Raw genomic sequence first — 8,372 nt, forward strand, 5'->3', positions numbered from 1 at the left:
ACTCTCTGACACTCTCTGACACTCTCTATCACTCACTATCACTCTCTGACTCTCTCTGACACTCTCTATCACTCTCTATCACTCTATATCACTCTCTGACACTCTCAGACACTCTCAGACACTCTCTGACACTCCCTGAAACTCTCTATCACTCTCTATCACTCTCTGACACTCTCTGACACTCTCTGACACTCTCTATCACTCACTATCACTCTCTGACACTCTCAGACACTCACTATCACTCTCTGACACTCTCTATCACTCTCTATCACTCACTATCACTCTCTGACACTCTCAGACACTCACTATCACTCTCTGACACTCTCAGACACTCACTATCACTCTCTGACACTCTCTGACAGTCTCTATCACTCTCTATCACTCTCTGACACTCTCAGACACTCTCTGGCACTCTCTGGCACTCTCTATCACTCTCTATCACTCTCTGACACTCTCAGACACTCTCTGGCACTCTCTGAAACTCTCTATCACTCTCTATCACTCTCTGACACTCTCTGACACTCTCTATCACTCTCTGACACTCTCTATCACTCTCTGACACTCTCAGACACTCTCTGGCACTCTCTGAACCTCTCTATCACTCTCAATTACTCTCTGACACTCTCTGACACTCTCTATCGCTCTCTGACACTCTCTGACACTCACTGACACTCACTATCACTCTCTGACACTCTCAGACACTCTCTGACACTCCCTGAAACTCTCTATCACGCTCTATCACTCTCTGACACTCTCTGACACTCTCTGACACTCTCTGACACTCTCTATCACTCTCTGACACTCTCTGACATTCTCAGACACTCACTATCCCTCTCTGACACTCTCTGACAGTCTCTATCACTCTCTATCACTCTCTGACACTCTCAGACACTCTCTGGCACTCTCTGAAACTCTCTATCACTCTCTATCACTCTCTGACACACTCTGACACTCTCTGACACTCTCTGACACTCTCTATCACTCTCTATCACTCTCTGACACTCTCAGACACTCTCTGGCACTCTCTGAAACTCTCTATCACTCTCTATCACTTTCTGACACTCTCTGACACTCTCTATCACTCTCTGACACTCTCTGACACTCTCTGACACTCACTATCACTCTCTGACACTCTCTATCACTCTCTGACACTCTCAGACACTCTCTGGCACTCTCTGAAACTCTCTATCACTCTCTATCACTCTCTGACACTCTCTGACACTCTCTATCACTCTCTGACACTCTCTGACACTCTCTGACACTCACTATCACTCTCTGACACTCTCTATCACTCTCTATCACTCTCTGACACTCTCTATCACTCTCTATCACTCTCTATCACTCTCTGACACGCTCTGACACTCTCTATCACTCTCTATCACTCTCTGACACTCTCAGACACTCTCTGGCACTCTCTGAAACTCTCTATCACTCTCTATCACTCTCTGACACTCTCTGACACTCTCTATCACTCTCTGACACTCTCTGACACTCTCTGACACTCACTATCACTCTCTGACACTCTCTATCACTCTCTGACACTCTCAGACACTCTCAGACACTCATTATCACTCTCTGACTCTCTCAGACACTCACTATCACTCTCTGACACTCTCAGACACTCACTATCACTCTCTGACACTCTCAGACACTCTCTGGCACTCTCTGAAACTCTCAGACACTCTCTGGCACTCTCTGAAACTCTCTATCTCTCTCTGACACTCTCTGACACTCTCTATCACTCTCTGACACTCTCTGACACTCTCTGACACTCACTATCACTCTCTGACACTCTCTGACACTCTCTGACTCTCTCTATCACTCTCTATCACTCTCAGACACTCACTATCACTCTCTGACACTCTCAGACACTCTCTGAAACTCTCTATCACTCTCTATCACTCTCTGACACTCTCTGACACTCTCTATCACTCTCTGACACTCTCTGCCACTCTCTGACACTCACTATCACTCTCTGACACTCTCTGACACTCTCTATCACTCTCTATCACTCTCTATCACTCTCTGACACTCTCAGACACTCTCAGACACTCTCTGACACTCCCTGAAACTCTCTATCACTCTCTATCACTCTCTGACACTCTCTGACACTCTCTGACACTCTCTATCACTCACTATCACTCTCTGACACTCTCAGACACTCACTATCACTCTCTGACACTCTCTATCACTCTCTATCACTCTCTGACACTCTCTGACACTCTCAGACACTCTCTGACTCTCCCTGAAACTCTCTATCACTCTCTATCACTCTCTGACACTCTCTGACACTCTCTGACACTCTCTATCACTCTCTATCACTCTCTGACACTCTCAGACACTCTCTGGCACTCTCTGAAACTCTCTATCACTCTCTATCACTTTCTGACACTCTCTGACACTCTCTATCACTCTCTGACACTCTCTGACACTCTCTGACACTCACTATCACTCTCTGACACTCTCTATCACTCTCTGACACTCTCAGACACTCTCTGGCACTCTCTGAAACTCTCTATCACTCTCTATCACTCTCTGACACTCTCTGACACTCTCTATCACTCTCTGACACTCTCTGACACTCTCTGACACTCACTATCACGCTCTGACACTCTCTATCACTCTCTATCACTCTCTGACACTCTCTATCACTCTCTATCACTCTCTATCACTCTCTGACACGCTCTGACACTCTCTATCACTCTCTATCACTCTCTGACACTCTCAGACACTCTCTGGCACTCTCTGAAACTCTCTATCACTCTCTATCACTCTCTGACACTCTCTGACACTCTCTATCACTCTCTGACACTCTCTGACACTCTCTGACACTCACTATCACTCTCTGACACTCTCTATCACTCTCTGACACTCTCAGACACTCTCAGACACTCATTATCACTCTCTGACACTCTCAGACACTCACTATAACTCTCTGACACTCTCAGACACTCACTATCACTCTCTGACACTCTCAGACACTCTCTGGCACTCTCTGAAACTCTCAGACACTCTCTGGCACTCTCTGAAACTCTCTATCTCTCTCTGACACTCTCTGACACTCTCTATCACTCTCTGACACTCTCTGACACTCTCTGACACTCACTATCACTCTCTGACACTCTCTGACACTCTCTGACACTCTCTGACACTCTCTATCACTCTCTATCACTCTCAGACACTCACTATCACTCTCTGACACTCTCAGACACTCTCTGAAACTCTCTATCACTCTCTATCACTCTCTGACACTCTCTGACACTCTCTATCACTCTCTGACACTCTCTGCCACTCTCTGACACTCACTATCACTCTCTGACACTCTCTGACACTCTCTATCACTCTCTATCACTCTCTATCACTCTCTGACACTCTCAGACACTCTCAGACACTCTCTGACACTCCCTGAAACTCTCTATCACTCTCTATCACTCTCTGACACTCTCTGACACTCTCTATCACTCACTATCACTCTCTGACACTCTCAGACACTCACTATCACTCTCTGACACTCTCTATCACTCTCTATCACTCTCTGACACTCTCTGACACTCTCAGACACTCTCTGACTCTCCCTGAAACTCTCTATCACTCTCTATCACTCTCTGACACTCTCTGACACTCTCTGACACTCTCTGACACTCTCTATCACTCACTATCACTCTCTGACACTCTCAGACACTCACTATCACTCTCTGACACTCTCAGACACTCACTATCACTCTCTGACACTCTCAGACACTCACTATCACTCTCTGACACTCTCTATCACTCTCTATCTCTCTCTGACACTCTCTGACACTCTCTATCACTCTCTGACACTCTCTGACACTCTCTGACACTCTCTATCACTCTCTGACACTCTCTGACACTCTCTGACACTCTCTATCACTCTCTATCACTCTCAGACACTCACTATCACTCTCTGACACTCTCTGACACTCTCAGACACTCACTATCACTCTCTGACACTCTCAGACACTCACTATCACTCTCTGACACTCTCTATCACTCTCTATCTCTCTCTGACACTCTCTGACACTCTCTATCACTCTCTGACACTCTCTGACACTCACTATCACTCTCTGACACTCTCTGACACTCTCTGACACTCTCTATCACTCTCTATCACTCTCAGACACTCACTATCACTCTCTGACACTCTCAGACACTCTCTGGCACTCTCTGAAACTCTCTATCACTCTCTGACACTCTCTGACACTCTCTATCACTCTCTGACACTCTCTGCCACTCTCTGCCACTCTCTGACACTCACTATCACTCTCTGACACTCTCTGACACTCTCTGACACTCTCTATCACTCACTATCACTCTCTGACACTCTCTATCACTCTCTATCACTCTCTATCACTCTCTGACACTCTCAGACACTCTCAGACACTCTCTGACACTCCCTGAAACTCTCTATCACTCTCTATCACTCTCTGACACTCTCTGACACTCTCTGACACTCTCTATCACTCTCTATCACTCTCTGACACTCTCAGACACTCACTATCACTCTCTGACACTCTCTGACACTCTCTATCACTCACTATCACTCTCTGACACTCTCAGACACTCACTATCACTCTCTGACACTCTCAGACACTCACTATCACTCTCTGACACTCTCAGACACTCACTATCACTCTCTGACACTCTCTATCACTCTCTATCTCTCTCTGACACTCTCTGACACTCTCTATCACTCTCTGACACTCTCTGACACTCTCTGACACTCACTATCACTCTCTGACACTCTCTGACACTCTCTGACACTCTCTATCACTCTTTATCACTCTCAGACACTCACTATCACTCTCTGACACTCTCTGACACTCTCAGACACTCACTATCACTCTCTGACACTCTCAGACACTCACTATCACTCTCTGACACTCTCTATCACTCTCTATCTCTCTCTGACACTCTCTGACACTCTCTATCACTCTCTGACACTCTCTGACACTCACTATCACTCTCTGACACTCTCTGACACTCTCTGACACTCTCTATCACTCTCTATCACTCTCAGACACTCACTATCACTTTCTGACACTCTCAGACACTCTCTGGCACTCTCTGAAACTCTCTATCACTCTCTATCACTCTCTGACACTCTCTGACACTCTCTATCACTCTCTGACACTCTCTGCCACTCTCTGACACTCACTATCACTCTCTGACACTCTCTGACACTCTCAGACACTCTCTATCACTCTCTATCACTCTCTGACACTCTCAGACACTCTCAGACACTCTCTGACACTCCCTGAAACTCTCTATCACTCTCTATCACGCTCTGACACTCTCTGACACTCTCTGGCACTCTCTGACACTCTCTGACACTCTCTGACACTCTCTATCACTCACTATCACTCTCTGACACTCTCAGACACTCACTATCACTCTCTGACACTCTCTGACACTCTCTGACAGTCTCTATCACTCTCTATCACTCTCTGACACTCTCAGACACTCTCTGGCACTCTCTGAAACTCTCTATCACTCTCTATCACTCTCTGACACTCTCTGACACTCTCTATCACTCTCTGACACTCTCTGACACTCTCTGACACTCACTATCACTCTCTGACACTCTCTGACACTCTCTGACAGTCTCTATCACTCTCTATCACTCTCTGACACTCTCAGACATTCTCTGAAACTCTCTATCACTCTCTATCACTCTCTGAACCTCTCTGACACTCTCTATCACTCTCTGACACTCTCTGACACTCTCTGACACTCACTATCACTCTCTGACACTCTCTGACACTCTCAGACAGTCTCTATAACTCTCTAAAACTCTCTGACACTCTCAGACACTCTCTGGCACTCTCTGAAACTCTCTATCACTCTCTATCACTCTCTGACACTCTCTGACACTCTCTATCACTCTCTGACACTCTCTGACACTCTCTGACACTCACTATCACTCTCTGACACTCTCTGACACTCTCTGACACTCTCTGATACTCTCTGACACTCCCTGAAATTCTCTATCACTCTCTATCACTCTCTGACACTCTCTGACACTCTCTGACACTCTCTGACACTCTCTATCAGTCACTATCACTCTCCGACACTCTCAGACACTCACTATCACTCTCTGACACTCTCTGACACTCTCTGACAGTCTCTATCACTCTCTATCACTCGCTGACACTCTCAGACACTCTCTTGCACTCTCTGACACTCTCTATCACTCTCTATCACTCTCTGACATTCTCTGACACTTTCTGACACTCTCTGACACTCACTATCACTCTCTGACACTCTCTGACAGTCTCTATCACTCTCTGACACTCTCTGACACTCTCTGGCACTCTCTGAAACTCTCTATCACTCTCTATCACTCTCTGACACTCTCTGACACTCTCTATCACCCTCTGACACTCTCTGACACTCTCTGACACTCACTATCACTCTCTGACACTCACTATCACTCTCTGACACTCTCAGACACTCTCTATCACTCTCTGACACTCTCTGACACTCTCAGACACTCACTATCACTCTCTGACACTCTCTGACAGTCTCTATCACTCTCTATCACTCTCTGACACTCTCAGACACTCTCTGGCACTCTCTGGCACTCTCTATCACTCTCTATCACTCTCTGACACTCTCAGACACTCTCTGGCACTCTCTGAAACTCTCTATCACTCTCTATCACTCTCTGACAATCTCTGACACTCTCTATCACTCTCTGACACTCTCTGACACTCTCTGACACTCACTATCACTCTCTGACACTCTCTATCACTCTCTGACACTCTCAGACACTCTCTGGCACTCTCTGAAACTCTCTATCACTCTCTATTACTCTCTGACACTCTCTGACACTCTCTATCACTCTCTGACACTCTCTGACACTCTCTGACACTCACTATCACTCTCTGACACTCACTATCACTCTCTGACACTCTCTGACAGTCTCTATCACTCTCTATCACTCTCTGACACTCTCAGACACTCTCTGGCACTCTCTGGCACTCTCTATCACTCTCTATCACTCTCTGACACTCTCAGACACTCTCTGGCACTCTCTGAAACTCTCTATCACTCTCTATCACTCTCTGACACTCTCTGACACTCTCTATCACTCTCTGACACTCTCTGACACTCTCTGACACTCACTATCACTCTCTGACACTCTCTATCACTCTCTGACACTCTCAGACACTCTCTGGCACTCTCTGAAACTCTCTATCACTCTCTATTACTCTCTGACACTCTCTGACACTCTCTATCACTCTCTGACACTCTCTGACACTCTCTGACACTCACTATCACTCTCTGACACTCTCAGACACTCTCTGGCACTCTCTGGCACTCTCTATCACTCTCTATCACTCTCTGACACTCTCAGACACTCTCTGGCACTCTCTGAAACTCTCTATCACTCTCTATCACTCTCTGACACTCTCTGACACTCTCTATCACTCTCTGACACTCTCTGACACTCTCTGACACTCACTATCACTCTCTGACACTCTCTATCACTCTCTGACACTCTCAGACACTCTCTGGCACTCTCTGAAACTCTCTATCACTCTCTATTACTCTCTGACACTCTCTGACACTCTCTGACACTCTCTATCACTCTCTGACACTCTCTGACACTCTCTGACACTCACTATCACTCTCTGACACTCTCAGACACTCTCTGACACTCCCTGAAACTCTCTATCACTCTCTATCACTCTCTGACACTCTCTGACACTCTCTGACACTCTCTGACACTCTCTATCACTCTCTGACACTCTCTGACACTCTCTATCACTCTCTGACACTCTCTGACACACTCTGAAACTCACTATCACTCTCTGACACTCTCTGACACTCTCTGACAGTCTCTATCACTCTCTATCACTCTCTGACACTCTCAGACATTCTCTGAAACTCTCTATCACTCTCTATCACTCTCTGAACCTCTCTGACACTCTCTATCACTCTCTGACACTCTCTGACACTCTCTGACACTCACTATCACTCTCTGACACTCTCTGACACTCTCAGACAGTCTCTATAACTCTCTAAAACTCTCTGACACTCTCAGACACTCTCTGGCACTCTCTGAAACTCTCTATCACTCTCTATCACTCTCTGACACTCTCTGACACTCTCTATCACTCTCTGACACTCTCTGACACTCTCTGACACTCACTATCACTCTCTGACACTCTCTGACACTCTCTGACACTCTCTGATACTCTCTGACACTCCCTGAAATTCTCTATCACTCTCTATCACTCTCTGACACTCTCTGACACTCTCTGACACTCTCTGACACTCTCTATCAGTCACTATCACTCTCCGACACTCTCAGACACTCACTATCACTCTCTGACACTCTCTGACAC

Source organism: Heterodontus francisci, unplaced genomic scaffold, assembly GCF_036365525.1.
Source record: "Heterodontus francisci isolate sHetFra1 unplaced genomic scaffold, sHetFra1.hap1 HAP1_SCAFFOLD_162, whole genome shotgun sequence".
In the NCBI taxonomy this organism is placed as follows: domain Eukaryota; kingdom Metazoa; phylum Chordata; class Chondrichthyes; order Heterodontiformes; family Heterodontidae; genus Heterodontus; species Heterodontus francisci.